We start from the raw sequence: 15,574 nt of genomic DNA on the forward strand, positions 1-15,574 counted from the left end.
TCCCATGATGCTAGACAAGCTGGCCATTTGTGATAGGGAAAGTACTCTTTAGATTACGCTTCTCTCTCTTCTTTTGACTGCAACCTAAATGTGAACTGAATCTACTTGAATAAATGTAAGGTTTTACCTTTTTTGCAATATACTTCTTGGGAGATTTATTTACTGCACTCAGTATCATGCTTCTGTGACCAGGCAAGACTCTGCTATATTAACCAAATATCCCCATATTTTGATGGTTTACTTCAGTACAGAAAAAGGAAATATTTACATGAAGCTTTCCCATAGAAAATTAGTTTCTTATTTGTGGAGTGGTAGGATCCTTATGCATGTAATGACTATATCATTATTATACCAACAGAGTGTCCTCAGGTGGTATAAAAAATCATAACAGATCAAAAGGGAATGGCACCATTCTTTTTTTACAAGGAACAGATTTTGTTTTAGAAGAACAGATCTGAATGTACCTGGATAATCAAAACATCTATAACAGGATCAAGATGCATAGAGGAGCTGTCAGGAGGAGCTCAGGAACGTCTTTGCCTATTAGAATGGCTGAAATCTCAAATAAAATAAAAATAAATAAAATTGCAGAATAGTGTGAAGGAGAAGTTGTGGACTGAAAGATTCCAAGAGGATCCAGCTAGAGGGATAGGGACAAGTAGATGAACAAATATGGTTCTGTTGGGACATGACAAGCCACAGAACCAGCAGGTATAGCTGAGAAAAAGCTGCTAGCACTGCAGACCTTAGCGAAGTTACACCCTTGTGAGTCCATTGAAGTCAATGGGCTTAGACAGGTGCAACTCTCTTTAGGATTGCTGTGTTAACTGTAGTAGACCAACATAAACACAAACAGCAAGTTAACATTTAATCTACTGGTCTAAAATGCTCTATTTACATTTGTGCATCACTTTTGGTAGACAGCGCTGGCTCTTCAGCTTTGAAACGGAGATGAGCACCGCAACCCTAGAGTCGGATTCGACTGGCTTTCGAGCAAGGGAACCTTTACCTTTACCTATCACTTTTGGTACATTTATACATCACTTTAAACTTTATTTTATTCCTACTATATTGCGCAGCAAACCATTATTTTATTCACTTTGTAAACAGAATGAGAATTACAAAAGAGTGACTTTAGTGAGAAGGCACAGTTTTTATTACTTTATTTTAAACCCATTATACTTTTGCCGCTTTAAAGTTATAAACCAAATATTTAACTGTAGAGTCAAACCATCAAAGGCAAGTTTTCTTCCATGGTCAACCATAGCAATAACTGTCTCAAATGAATGATAAAATCTTTGCACAATACCAGGACGTCTAGTCTATCTTGGTGTTTTGTAAAACTATGGCAATTGTTGATCTGTTATGGTGTCTCCTTACCAGACAGGCAATTTGGGAAGGGAGGTTCAATTCAAACTGTTTTGAATACATGTGTTACATCAGTAGCTGATAGGCACTTTTAAAAGCAATAATGTGAGATCACTAAATGAAAGCATTACATCAGGGTCAATGATCCTTTCAGCTTTTCCAGAGCTATATCACTGAATAAACCCCAGTAGAAATCTGAGACCCCCTCAAGAAAATGTTGTGATAAAGCCAGCCTGTACAATGTTGTTACTCATCGAGCCAATGCAGTGCAATTATAAAACCCATTCTCTATTTTTCTCTAAATGGCTTCCATTCTTAGAAGCAACTTTTGCTAATGCATATGTTCCCTTAGACACCATTCCCAAAAGGTATTTGGGAATCATCTCAGCACTGTGATGTTTCTATACTGTTGAAGTAATTGACTTACCTTTACCAGCTATAGAAATATACTCTGGAGTGTATATAGTGAAATTACATTATTATTGCTGACTGTTTTTCTTCTTGTGTTTATATTCTGGTTTGCATTATTGTTCAATTTGTATGTCTAATTTTTCTATGATGCACAAGTTATGTTAAAGTTTAAAAAGTTATAAATAAAGTTTTTTTAAAAGCCAATGCAAATCATCCCCATCTAGCTCTGTAGTATAGTCTGCTAGTACCTAACAAACATCCTCTTTTTCGTATCTCAAAAAGGCAGTGTAAGCATAATGAAGCCCCATATCTGGTGGTAAGCTACATTCAGACTGGAGGGTCACAAGTTGTGTAAGTGTATAAAGTGACATTTCTACAGGGAGACACTTACCCATCATGTTGTTGTTTTTTAACCTATCGGAGAACTCCAAACATTGCTTGAGAAAAGGTTCTCAATCTTGTGAACGGGTCCAGCAAATGTCCACATTACAGAAGTCTTCTAAAGGCAGGAACTTTCGAACATTGGTTGGAACTGTGCTGGGTCTGGATATCAAAAGTAGAAGTTCTGTCTAAGATGTTAGAATGGTGAGGAAAAAGCCTGGAGGTTTGTCACTCCGGCAGCGATCCTAAGCCGGTCTACTTAGAGGTAAGTCCCATTTTACTCAGTGGGGTTTACTTCCAGGACTACAGTTCTTACAATTGCAGCCAATGGCACCAACTCAACAGATCTTCCTCATTGCAGGGGTTTAAGTGGTAAGTGAAAACTTCTCATTTATGTTAGCATTTGAGCTCTGAATTTTTTTACTCTGATTTTACTGTTTGTTTTGCTGTTCTGTTTATTAGATTATTAGGTAACAGCGTTCCGTGCACCTTGGTGTTTAGTCATGCCAGCCACATGACCACGGAAATGTCTTTGGACAGCACTGGCTCTTCGGCTTTGAAACGGAGATGAGCACCACAACCCTAGAGTCGGATTCGACTGGCTTTCGAGCAAGGGAACCTTTACCTTATTAGCTTTTAGTGCTGTGTTCATTGTTGTGTGTGGGGTCCAACCTACCTGAGGGCCTGGGTCCAACCTACCTGAGGGACCGCCTTTCCCCGTATATTCCCCCAAGAGCACTGCGGTCTGGGGCCCAAAATCTGTTAACCATACCGGGCCCCAGGGATGCAAGATTGACCGCCACAAGGGCCAGGGCCTTTTCGGTAGCGGCCCCTACCTGGTGGAATGAGCTCCCGGGGGTGATCCGGGCCCTGCAGGATTTGATGCAGTTCCGCAGGGCCTGCAAGACGGAGCTCTTCCACTAGGCTTTCGAGTAGGGGCCGCTGCCCCCCCTATTATGTTACCATCTTGGAGGGGAGTTGAAGAGGCCCTGAGAAGAGCCCTGAGAAGAGCCCTGAGAAGATCCTTGGAAATATCGTGATACCATAGTCTGTCGGCCAAAAACTGTTGAAACTGTCCCGCCATCTTGGTTTTGGAGTTTAGTCATTACCGAGCACTTTATTGTGAGATAGGATGGGTTTTAATTGTATAAAATGTTTTATAATGAAGATATACTGTATTTGTATTGTGGTTTTATTGACGCAATTATCTTGCCCTGTAAGCCGCCCTGAGCCCTACGGGGGAGGGCGGGGTATAAATTTGAATAATAAATAAATAAATAAATAAATGACAGCCAATTCCTTTTAAAATACAAGTAAATAAATAAATTGTAAATAAATCGTAATTTATGTAAAGGGACATATATAGGACATTGTTGTTCAAAAGCACTTTACTATCTTACAACAGACATAACATACATGTGAGCAGGGGTCATTTCCTGCGGGAGCACACAGGAGCAGAGCTCCAGCAGTAAAGAGCACAGGGGGCGGAGCCCGTGCAACAAGCCCCACCCCCTACTCCAAGCAGCCCTCAGTCAGAGCAAGAAGCAGCCAAGTAAGTTGCAGAGCTCCCCCTGGTCCAAAACAGTCCAGTGGCACCTTTAAGACCAAGTTTTATTCAGGTACAAGCTCTCCCTCCTCTGTGAGGACAGATCTGCACGCCCCCCCCCAATAGCTAGCAATCCAAAACAGTCCAGTGGAGCCTGAGCGGTGGATGTTGCCTTCTGACACATTTCTGGTGATGTCAGGGGTATGTGGCATATGCAAATAAGTCATGCTGATGAGTTATGCTAATGAGCTCCTGCACCTCTTTTTCTACGAAATGATCCCTGGATGTGAGCAAATATTATGTTTATGAAAGTAGTGTGCTAGACAGAGAAACAGAAGGAGAGACTGCAGAGCATTCTGACCGCATGAACATAAAGAACTGCAGGTATAGTCATTTCAAATAACCAGTTTACTTATAAATCAAAAAGATTATATTCATGCCTGATGGCAACTATCAAACACTCCTTTTGCGTTTACAATTATTTCCCACATTACAGGTCTAAATCACAGGAATAGTCATGGTAGTAAGTATATGTCTATAAAACTGTCCTCCTCTACATTTACAGACACCAGAGTGATTTGTAGAGGCTGTTCTTGGAGTTTAACACTTGGTGATAAAAAGGTCCAAAACATCACCTCTTTCTAACTCAAAAGGAGAATTTTTTTTAATGTTAGGGTTTCCATCCTCCCAAGTGGGGCCTGAAGCTGTCCTAGAATTACTATTGAGCATCAGACTACATAGATCAGTTCCCCTGGATAAAATGACAGCTTCATAGGGCATATTCTATGGTATACTGTAGATTCTAGGTGAAATCCTTCCCCCATTTACCCCTGTACAGTACTGCCCCCATTTCAACACACACCCTGGCACCAGGAATTTCCGAGGCTGAAGTTGGCAGCCCTGGCCTAGAGGATAGTAAGTAATATGTGCAAAGCTAAATAGAAAAGTACATTTAGCAAGAGTTCGTGTCTGCATCCAAAAGAAGGGGTACCTCCTGTGGAATTATCTCAGCAAATCCAACCAGCTTTTCTGCTAGTGAAAATAAGTGGAAGCAGGGGTCGTTTCCTGCAGGAGCGCACAGGATCAGAGCTCCGGTAGGAAGGAGTCCAGGGGGAGGGCACATGCAACAAGCCCCGCCCCCTGCTCCCAGCAGCCCTCAGTCGGGCTACGAGGAGAAAGAAGCAGCCAGGTAAGTTGCAAAGCCCCCCCCCCAGCTCACCTTTAGGTACAAGCTCTCCCTCCTCTGTGAGGGCAGATCTGCATGTTCCACACCCATAGCTAGCAATCCAAAACAGTCCAGTGGCACCTCTAAGACCAAGTTTTATTTAGGTACAAGCTCTCCCTCCTCTGTGAGGGAAGATCTGCACGTTCCCCCCCCCCCCAATAGCTAGCAATCCAAAATAGTCCACTGGAGCCTGAGCAGTGGGTGTTGCCTTCTGACTCACTTCCCGTGATGTCAGGGTGTGTGGCATGTGTAAATAAGTTATGCTAATGAGCTCCTGCACCTCTTTTTCTACAAAATGACCCCTGAGTGGAAGGGTCTCCTTTGACCACCCAAAGAAGCTATGCTGGGGATCATGGGAATAAAAGTCACAGTGGATGGGGGAATGTAGTAAGGAACAGAATTCAGCTGTCTGAATCCAATCCATGATCCTGCTCCTGTATTTGCCAAAATAACAGGAATACAGAGGGAAAGGCAATTAAAGAGGACGTTTGGGGGCGGGGGGAGACTGGTGATTAATACCTCCCAGTCCTACAAATTCTTCCCTGCAAATCAACCCTGAACAACCTCCCCATCATCACCACCACCACAGATACTTCAGGCAGGTTCACTTCTGACCTTTGGGCTATCTTGGGGAAAACCCATTTCAGAAGAATGGTGAGAGAAGGGTTTTCAAGAGAGGACTGGTTCAGGAGAGAGGGGGTAGACACACAAAGTAAAGGACTGTGCAATGTTCCTTTGTACCAGGGCTGCCAGGTCCCCATGGCCAGCGGCAAGGGATGGGGGGAAGGGTTGCCAGATCCAGGTTGGGGAACTCCTGGAGATTTGGGGATGGAGCCTGGAAAGGACAGGGACCTCAGTGGGGTACAATGCCACCCTCGAAAGCACCCCTTTTCTCCAGGGGAACTGATCTCTGTAGTCTGGAGATGAGCTGTAATTCTAGGGGATCCCCAGATCTCTGCCTGGAAGATGGCATCCCTACATTGTACAAAGCACACAAGTACTTCACACGGGGCAGGAGACCTAGCAAGGCTGAACAGGCTGGTTCCTGTATCCTTCCCTTTGTCTGGTCTGCTGCTGTCTTGCTGTTACCCATAGCGCTACTGTAGGCGGTTCCTTCCACCCAGTTAATTCCTTCTTTTCCTTCTTCACTTTCTAATGAAGAAGGAGGGGAGGGGAGGGGAAGATTTGATTTATACCCTGCCCTTCACTACCCAAAGGAGTCTCAAGAGCAGCTTAAAAACTCCTTTCCCTTCCCCCCCCCCCACAACAGACATCCTGTGAGGTAGGTGGGGCTGAGAGAGCTCCTTGAGAACTGCTCATGAGAGAACAGCTCTGAAAGAACTTATGACTGACCCAAGGTCACACCAGCAGCTGCATGTGGAGGAGTGGGGAATCAAACCCGGTTCTCCCAGATTGGAGCCTGCACTTCTAAACACTAGACAAGATGTGCTACCTGTAATCTGTCGCCATCCTACAGTAGATAGACATAATGCCTATTCTTCCTTTTCTATCAAAGTATGGAGTTCATTTACAATAAAGGACCTCTGTTTCTTTCCTGAGGCAAAAAACCTCTGGTGAACTTTATTCTGTTAGCAGTGTCCCCTTTCTGCAGCACAAACTAAGCTCTATGCTCTCAAGATGGTCCCTCATACCCACTGATTCTCCATTGAAATGTTCCCTAGGTACCACATTAGTCCTGTCTCCCTTGAAATTCTAACCCTAGTGGCTATGTAAACTGTTGTTAAATGTCTTATTTCTCACATTACAGTTATGTGAATACTAAAAAATGAAAAGCATTCGACTATTAAAGCAGCATAATTTCCACTGGGTTTGGCCAAGATTGCATTCATATATTTTAATCAATGAGTAAGTAGAGTGGGATGAATATAACTGGTAAGACAGCTTTATAATTAATGGGGGGGCTGTTTCTGCACCTTATTTTTTTGCTTTTTGTCTAGGATATATTTTAAGGCTATTTTGCTACATTGTAAAAAGACTGAAATAGAAATCAATATGTTACATAGCATGATCTTTGTTTCTTTAAAGTTTCTAACAGTAATACTGGAACATTCACTTCGTTTTATGAGAGTTTGAGTTACTGTGCGATTAAAATGAACTTGTGTTCTTAAGCAAACATCTCAATAGGAGGGTCTGATGAACACATCCAGACTTAAGTAGTTACAGATGTGCATTTTTTCCCAATTGAACAAAAGATTAGCCTCGAGGTGCTACTGAAAAGTCATTAAATTAATGACTGAAGACTCCAACTTCAAGGAAATATTCAGCACAGATATCTGTTGATTTGTACATGGTTAGAAATGCTAAAAAAAATCTCAGTTTGAGATCTTTTTAAAAAATAGGGATTTGATAAAATCCAAGAATACCTCAAGGTAGGTGGTCATTTCGTGAATTACAGTGGCTGTCTCTTAGAACCAATATCCATCATCAAACATTCTTCCAGCTTCCTTTCTGCTCCCCATCTTAATTACAAAGCTACAAAGCATCAAAACAGTGGTGAAAAACACCAGTGCTCCATTTGAGGATCCCCAGTGACCATAGCTCATAGAACACCAGTGCTGATATCACCCAACCTACTTGAAGCTCTGGAGAGGGCAAAAGCTGATGATACTTCTCAGAGGTCATTTCGGGGGGGTCGCGGGGGATTGCAGTTCCCCCGGGTAAGGTGCAGGGGGCGGGGCACATGACGAAGCCCCGCCCCTTCTTCCAGCCTCATTCTGTTGCAGAAGGAGGAAGAAGCAGGAGGGTAAGTTGGCATCCTCCCCTCCCCCTCTGCCTGGCCGAGGCTACGCCACGTGGCCTCCGCAAGGACTCCCAGCCCCATCCAGGAGCTTCCCCGAGGTAGCTGTGTTAGTCTGTTGCTGCAAAATAGTCCAAGAGTTCAAACAGCACCTTTAAGACTAACAAATAGCACCTTTAAGACTAACCTTTAAGACTAAGACTAACTGAGTGGTGGGTGTGGCCTTATGACACACTTCCGGTGATGGCAGGGGGTGTGGCCTTATGACACACTTCCGGTGATGTCAGGGGTGTGTGGCCTCATGACACACTTCCGGTGATGTCAGGGGGTGTGGCATATGCTAATGAGTTATGCTAATGAGTTCCCCTAGCTCTTTTTCTACGAAACGACCCCTGATACTTCTGCTCCTTTGGCATAGTAATCCATTCCTTGGACACAGGATACTGACTTTGATAGAGAGAGCCCATATAGATAAACAGCAGCCAAAGACTAATTTAGGGAGTTCCCATTCTTAAATTCTACCTAAGAGCCAGCGTGATAAAATAGAGTGCTGTGCAAGGCCTTGTGTTCAAATCTCCACTCTGCCATGGAAATTAGTTGGGTGACCTTAGGCCAGTCACTCTGTCAACATAATCTACCTCAGACGTTATTGTGAATATTTATGTAAAACTTTTCTGCCCTGATTATCTCCTGTATACAGGCTTCAAACTGAATAAAAATGGGATATAATGGGAGAGGGACAAACCTCATATGGTGCTAGGCAGTGTTCCCTCTAAGCTGAGTTAGTGTGAGCTAGCTCACAGTTTTTTAGCCTCCAGCTCACACGGTTTTGTCTTAGCTCAGGAAGGGATGGCTCCAGAGCAACCTAATTTATGCAGTAGCCAAGTCACTCGCTCACAACCTTAATGCCAGTAGCTCACTAAGTAGGATTTTTGCTCACAAGACTCCACAGCTTAGAGGGAACATTGGATCAAAATTGTTATAGATAGGCTCAATCAAGAAAGAGACAGAGGACCTGACATTTCACTCTCTATCTTAAGACTGTGCTTCACATTCTTTAAATAAAAAAGAGAGAGAGAGGAAAATCCGCTTCCTTACTGCACCTGCCCAGGGCGCCCCTGGCTGAGAAGACAGATAATACAGTTAAAGGCCACTCTGCAGTACTAAATACCATGGCACTAAGCCAGAATATTCCCCCTTTGCTCAACTGGTAATTGTAGAAATTGCTTCCCTTTACCCATTCTTGAATGCATTTCCCCTGCTATCCGGATTAACCCAGAGTTTAATAAGAGAAACGTATTTAAAGATTTCAGCACTTGTGAGCTCAGTCTGATAATATACCATATTACCTTGAGTCTGTATCACTTACCTGCTTTCCATGGCTGGGTAAGTTCTGTTCAAGGCCAGCGATCCAGGTTTGATTCCAAACAGAACATTGCACAGACATTGCTGATGCCGATGGCGCTGAGTCAAACACAACTATTTAAATTACCGGGGGTACATAAATTATCTATCCCACTGAAAAACACAGGACTTCTACAAAAAGAACTAGAGGTCAAGTCAAGGACTGATCCAAGTTTGGTGTGCAGTGATAACCACTAGCTCAGATAGATTTTTTTAAGGTAACAAATTTGCAGATAATCTTTCTCCAACAGCTCTTGGCCATCACCACTTGACGAAACTACCATGTCTGAGGCAAAGGAGATTGACCATCACTCCCTACTCTCTAGATTAACAAGCTTAGTAGGGAAGGGTTCATAACTGAATCAAAGAGTTACCTACTCCAACCCCCTTGCTCAGTGCAGGAATTAGTCAAATACAGCACCCCACTCTGCTTAAAGGACTGCATGCCTTTTAAAAATGTTTTTAAATGATTGGGGAAAAGCATTTACAGGAGAAATTCTTGTAGGGTTGTGCCTTTAAGAGAGGGGGCGGAGCCTCCCAAAAGCCCGAGTCTATAACAGACCACATGCATTGTATGCAGAGGGTCCCAAGGAAATGACTATTATAGATCTCGTGAGATCTGCTGCCAGAGAGTAAAATACCGCTTCAGATAGCCTGACCCAATCAGACAGCTTCATATGTGCACAGGAGTTTTTTTAGAGCCTAACTACATGTTCCCCCCAAAGTCCTCGCAATCAAATGTATAGTGCAAGTTCTGCATGACGAACTCAATCCCAGGCCCACGTGGGCCTAGTTAGGAATGGGATCATTTAACAAATCCATTCAGTTTGGAAAAGGGGGTTCGTCAGGGATGCCTGTTGGCACCCTTCTTGTATTTAAATAACATAGAATCAATTTTTGATTATTATTACCATCCACCAAAATTAGCTGAGATTGGTGTACCTGTTTTGCTTTATGCAGATGATGCTGTGATTGTTATAGATAGGCTCAATCCCAGACAAGGGTCAGGCTAAAAAGGGCCTTGCACTCTTTCTCCAGTTATTGCTGTCGAGAAAGCCTGGTGATTGACTACCTATCAGCGGTTCCAATATTGAGCAAGTCAAGGCCTTCTCCTATTTGGGGATTCTGTTCTCAACAGATCTTGGACCCCCCAATTTAGAACAGTGCTTAATAAAGCAAAAACCTTGCACAAGTGCCATAAATACGTTCTTCCACAATAAGGGAGGGAGTATATTCCTGGAGCGGTGCAAGCCTCTAATTTGAAAGTGGCCCCACTCATTGTTTACAGTTCAGCTATTTGGATTAAAGCTATCTCTAGCCCAATTCTCGGAGCTGCGGTGGCTCAAGTGGTTAAGACACTAAATTGCAGACTGTGGAAGGTCGGTAGTTCAGCAGTTCGAGACCCGAGTGTGCCGCATGACGGAGTGAGCTCCCATCTCTAGTTTTAGCGCCTGCCAACCTAGCAGTTCAAAAGCAAGAAATTGCAAGTAGATAAATAGGTACCACATCAGTGGGAAGGTAACAGCGTTCTGTGTGCCTTGGTGTTTAGTCAAGCCGGCCACATGACCATGGAAATGTTTTCAGACAGCTCTGGCTCTTCGGCTTTGAAACGGAGATGAGCACCACAACCCTAGAGTCGGATTCGACTGGCTTTCAAGCAAGGGAACCTTTACCTTTTACCTTTAGCCCAATTCTACCAGGAAATATTGAATATTCCCTGCTGCTGTTACCCCACCAGCTTTATAAAATAAATTCTTGCCTTATGGTTTAAGTGGGGAAAGTGGCATCAAAGGCAGGGCTAGCAAGTGGCTGGAGTAAAGCGAGGACCTGCTATCGGTGTTTATGGAATTAGTCCATTTTAGACCCCTGATTGAGTCAATAACCAGTCCAAATTGTGGGTGAAATGGGTTTTATTAAGAAAAATAATAATTTAGATATTTACATTCAAATCAAGGATTGCAAGCATACAAGGAGAAGCAAAAGGAGTTAGCTGACAGATAGAGGGGATGGGGAGATTGGGGTAATACTATACCTATCCTGTAGAGGTGATGAGGTCCAGAGGTTGTAGGGAGGAAGTGCGTGGACCCGACCAGCGAGACCACGGGGGACCTGAGTTATATTCAGGGGGGATGGCATTGTGCGCACCCAGCCCAATCATACCATGCCATTGTGGGTCTGGGTATATTTATACCCAAAATGTAACCTGAGGCAATGCTCCCTCTAAAATGGGGTGTCTTTTAAGCAAAAATTCCACTTTGTGAGCTACTGGCATTAAAGCTGTGAGTGAGTGATTTGGCTACTGCATAATTTAGTTTGCTCTGGAGCTATCCTTTTTGAGCAAAGATAAAAATGTGTGAGCTGGAGGCTCAAAACTGTGAGCTAGCTCACACTGACTCAGCAGAGAGGGAACTCTGAACCTGAGGGTACGCTGAAGTGTGGTGGCTAGTTTCCCAATGGGTTCATGGGGTTCCCATTATGGAACAATAGCATGTTCTGGCATTTCCCAGGTGCCAGACAATGGAGTTGAGGTTTCTTAATGTGTGGCAGGATGAACCTGAATGGGTGACCAATTCATTAGACATGAAGAGTTAATGTTTACCTTGATGGGCCTGGCATAGGTATAAGAAGGCAGATATCTTAGACAAAGATGTGGAGACAGGAATGAGAGGATTATTCAGAAGACCGTCCCTGACATACAGGTGGGATAGGATTTGGGAGCAGGAAACATGCAACATGCTCCATTCATGACAATGACAGAGACCAGAGGCTATTTGCCTCTGCCTGCCTGTGCATTTGACAGACAAAAGACTGGCCATTTGGTCAGTAGAAGGTGCCTGAAGCAAGAGCAGAGTTTTGACCATTCTAGTCCTTATGGGCTGAGCTGACAGCAGAAGGGGTGTGTGTGTTGATTGCATGGAGGACATTCTGACAGTGCAGCTAGCCCTGTTTTCTCACCTGGCCTGCGTTCAAGTCCAAAATGAGATTTCCTTAGTCTCCCAGAAAAAAACACTGTTTTAGCCAAGTCTGGCTTCATGAAGGCACTGCAGGTGGAGGTTCAGAGGTCATTTTGGGGTGGGTCTCTCTCTTGGAAAAGACCACCCCTATTGCAGGGCAGGGGCTGCCTGTCACACTGCATGTCAAATGTCGTATTACGGCACAATTTGGACAGATATCCTTGGAAGCAAGACAATGGCGATTTCCCTTCAAACGGAAATTAAAACAGCTCTGTGCTGAAGATGGCATGGCGATTTCCCTTCAAATGGAAATTAAAACAGCTCTGTGCTGAAGAAGGTTTGTTAGCTGCTTTAAATCGGGATACTCACAAATCAACTTAAATGAAAGCCCTGGATGAGAAACTGATGAAAGCTGGAATGTCGATTAATGATATTTTTGAGATGGGCAGAACCAAAACGTTTTCTCTAATCAAAAAGGGAGTCCTGGAAATCAACCATAGCAGTTTGATTCTGAGAGCCTGCAGAGTATGCTCATCCCTATTTTTTGGTATTTCTTACTCCAAATATCTACCCCCCAATATGTACTATTTTACCATCCTACGCTATCGTAGAGCATTTTTGTTTGCATGACTGAACACTGTACCTACAATGGTTTTGCAAGGGAGATTTTTGAACAGGCTGTACACTGACAGAATTTGCCCTTGTGGCTTAACAGGATTGATACATCCTTTCACATCCTGCTGGAATGCAGATTTTTTGAGATTATGAGGGATTACTATATTAAGCCTTTATTCAACCAATCGAACCCCTATGCTCTGGAAACCCTGGCTTTTTTGCTCAGTAATAAGAATCCCAAGATTAGCAATAGCAAAATTTGTCTCAGTCCTTTTAGCCCTTGCATCCAAAAAATAAGAAATAAGTGTTTTCTGCTGCTCAAAAGCCGTGAATCAATGAACTTCTAAGGGTACAAAAGGAAAGGAAAGGAACGGGACCATGGCACATTAGGCTTGCCAGACCCCCCGGTTTGGCGGGGGTCACCCACTTTTGGGGGGGTGCCCCCAAGCCCCAACACCCACAGCCACCCCTCTCCCTTCTCTCCCGAGAGAGAGGAGGGAGTGGGGCAGCTGCGGGTCACGCACCCCATCTGGGGACGAAGATGGACCTGGCAACCCTATGGCACATTAGGGGAGGAGGTTTCACCCTTGCGCTGTTCTCTTGACCTAAAATTTCCCTGGGGCTTCAATTTATTCTTGAGGGATTGTCCCGTTCACGTTGAAGCCCAAAATAGATGTGGAGCTCGATCGGCTAGTGGCCCAAGGGGTTTTAGAGCCAGTTCCACATGCTCTCTGGGAAAACCCCATCATGACGCTGCTGAAGCCCAACAGGGAAAGATGGAGTACATTAACACAGAGAGTACTCCATCTTTCTGTGTTATACCTCTGAGGATGCCAGTCACAGCTGCTGGCGAAACCTAAGGTACTACAATGACAAGACCACGACCATACAGCCCGGAAAATCTGCTAGAACTCCGGCCATGGAAGCCTTCAACAACAGTTCAAAATATATCTGCCGTTTGTGAAATGCCTAGAAAAAAGGCAAGTAAGGGGAGACATGATATTAGTTTATAAAATTATGTTTGGCATGGAGAGATTGGACAGGAAGAAGCTTGTCTCCCTTTCCCATAATACTAGAACCTGGATCGTCCACTGAAGCTGAAGGGTGGGAGATTCAGGACAGACAAAAGGAATTACTTCTTCTCCCAGCATGCAGTTGAATTGTGGAATTCACTGCCACAGGATGTGGTCATGGCCGCCAACTTCAAAAGCTCTATGAGGGGAGTGGACAAATTCATGGATGACTGGACTACCAATGGCTACTAATCATTGGCTACTAATCAAAGGATATCTACTGCATCCAGTACCAGAGGTGATATGCCTCCTTAAATCAGTTGCTGGGGGGCACAGGCAGGATGATGCTGTTGCAGTCTTCCTGCTTGTGGGCTTCCTTGAGGCCACCGGTTGGCCACTGTGTGAACAGAATGCTGGACTAGATGGGCCTTTGCTCTAATCCAGCGTGGTTTGTCTTATATTCTTGTCAGACTCCCATCGCATCAACGAAGAACACACTTGCAGAAAAGAGGTTTCTTTATTTGAAGCAATAGGTGCATAACAGGATCACTGTTCAGAATGAGGAACGAGCACGGATCCCAATAGATTATAGGAAATTCAAAAAGCTGAGGCCCAATTGTGGGACTTCCCGCACACGCCATTGAGCCTGGGAAGCAACGCTCCTACTTACTCATAACATACTGCTTCTCATGGATAATGCCATGAGATCACCCAAACTACTATACTCCAGCAACCACCTGCGGCCTTGAGAGATACGGACGTTCCTGCTACTAGGCAATTAAGCGTATAAACAGGCATACATGGGAAAGTGAAAGCAAACAAGCGCATACCCAATGCAAGGATACATAAGAATACACACATAGCATAGTGAAACATTAGAGCATACACAGAGTACAAGGAAACACATTGGCAGCTTGCTGACAATTCTTAGGTGTACTAAAGGGAGATGTTCAATCTGCTTGCTGAGATCTTATTAACTAGAGACACTGATGGAGGGATCCCAGAGAACAACTCTTAACAATGCAAGCTGCACATTTTAATAAGGCATCCTCAAAGTAAAATAGGATAAAAATAGGGACAGAATAAGATCAGTATTTACTAGAAATAGAGAAAATAGAAACGCAATGACACTGCCCTACACCCAGGGTTGCTAGATTGGGAAATACCTGGAGATTTTGGGAGGTGGAGCCTGAGGAGGGTGGAGTTTGGGGAGGGGAGGGACTTCAGTGGAGTATAATGCCATAGAGTCCACCTTCTGAAGTAGGGGTGTGCAAAAAAAAAAATGAAAGCAAACAAGCGCATACCCAATGCAAGGATACATAAGAATACACACATAGCATAGTGAAACATTAGAGCATACACAGAGTACAAGGAAACACATTGGCAGCTTGCTGACAATTCTTAGGTGTACTAAAGGGAGACGTTCAATCTGCTTGCTGAGATCTTATTAACTAGAGACACTGATGGAGGGATCCCAGAGAACAACTCTTAACAATGCAAGCTGCACATTTTAATAAGGCATCCTCAAAGTAAAATAGGATAAAAATAGGGACAGAATAAGATCAGTATTTACTAGAAATAGAGAAAATAGAAACGCAATGACACTGCCCTACACCCAGGGTTGCTAGATTGGGAAATACCTGGAGATTTTGGGAGGTGGAGCCTGAGGAGGGTGGAGTTTGGGGAGGGGAGGGACTTCAGTGGAGTATAATGCCATAGAGTCCACCTTCTGAAGTAGGGGTGTGCAAAAAATAATAATTCTGCCCATTTGGATTCGGCCAAATCGGGCAGAATCAATTTCGGCTGGGAGTAAGACCCCCGCATGTCAGTTTCATCAGTAGGAGCCATTGGGGAGTCTTTGGCCAGCCGAATGTCAATTTCAGCCCCATTATATCCTAT

General features: G+C 44.0%; 1 protein-coding gene across 1 annotated transcript in view; it reads left to right on the plus strand.

Moving 5' to 3' along the window:
- Positions 1 to 15,574, plus strand: part of MICU3 (mitochondrial calcium uptake family member 3) — a 75,448-nt gene that overhangs the window by 15,740 nt on the left and 44,134 nt on the right. The window lies entirely within an intron of this gene.

This window comes from Gekko japonicus, unplaced genomic scaffold (genome assembly GCF_001447785.1).
Source record: "Gekko japonicus isolate JY-2015 unplaced genomic scaffold, Gekko_japonicus_V1.1 scaffold854, whole genome shotgun sequence".
NCBI classification, from domain to species: domain Eukaryota; kingdom Metazoa; phylum Chordata; class Lepidosauria; order Squamata; family Gekkonidae; genus Gekko; species Gekko japonicus.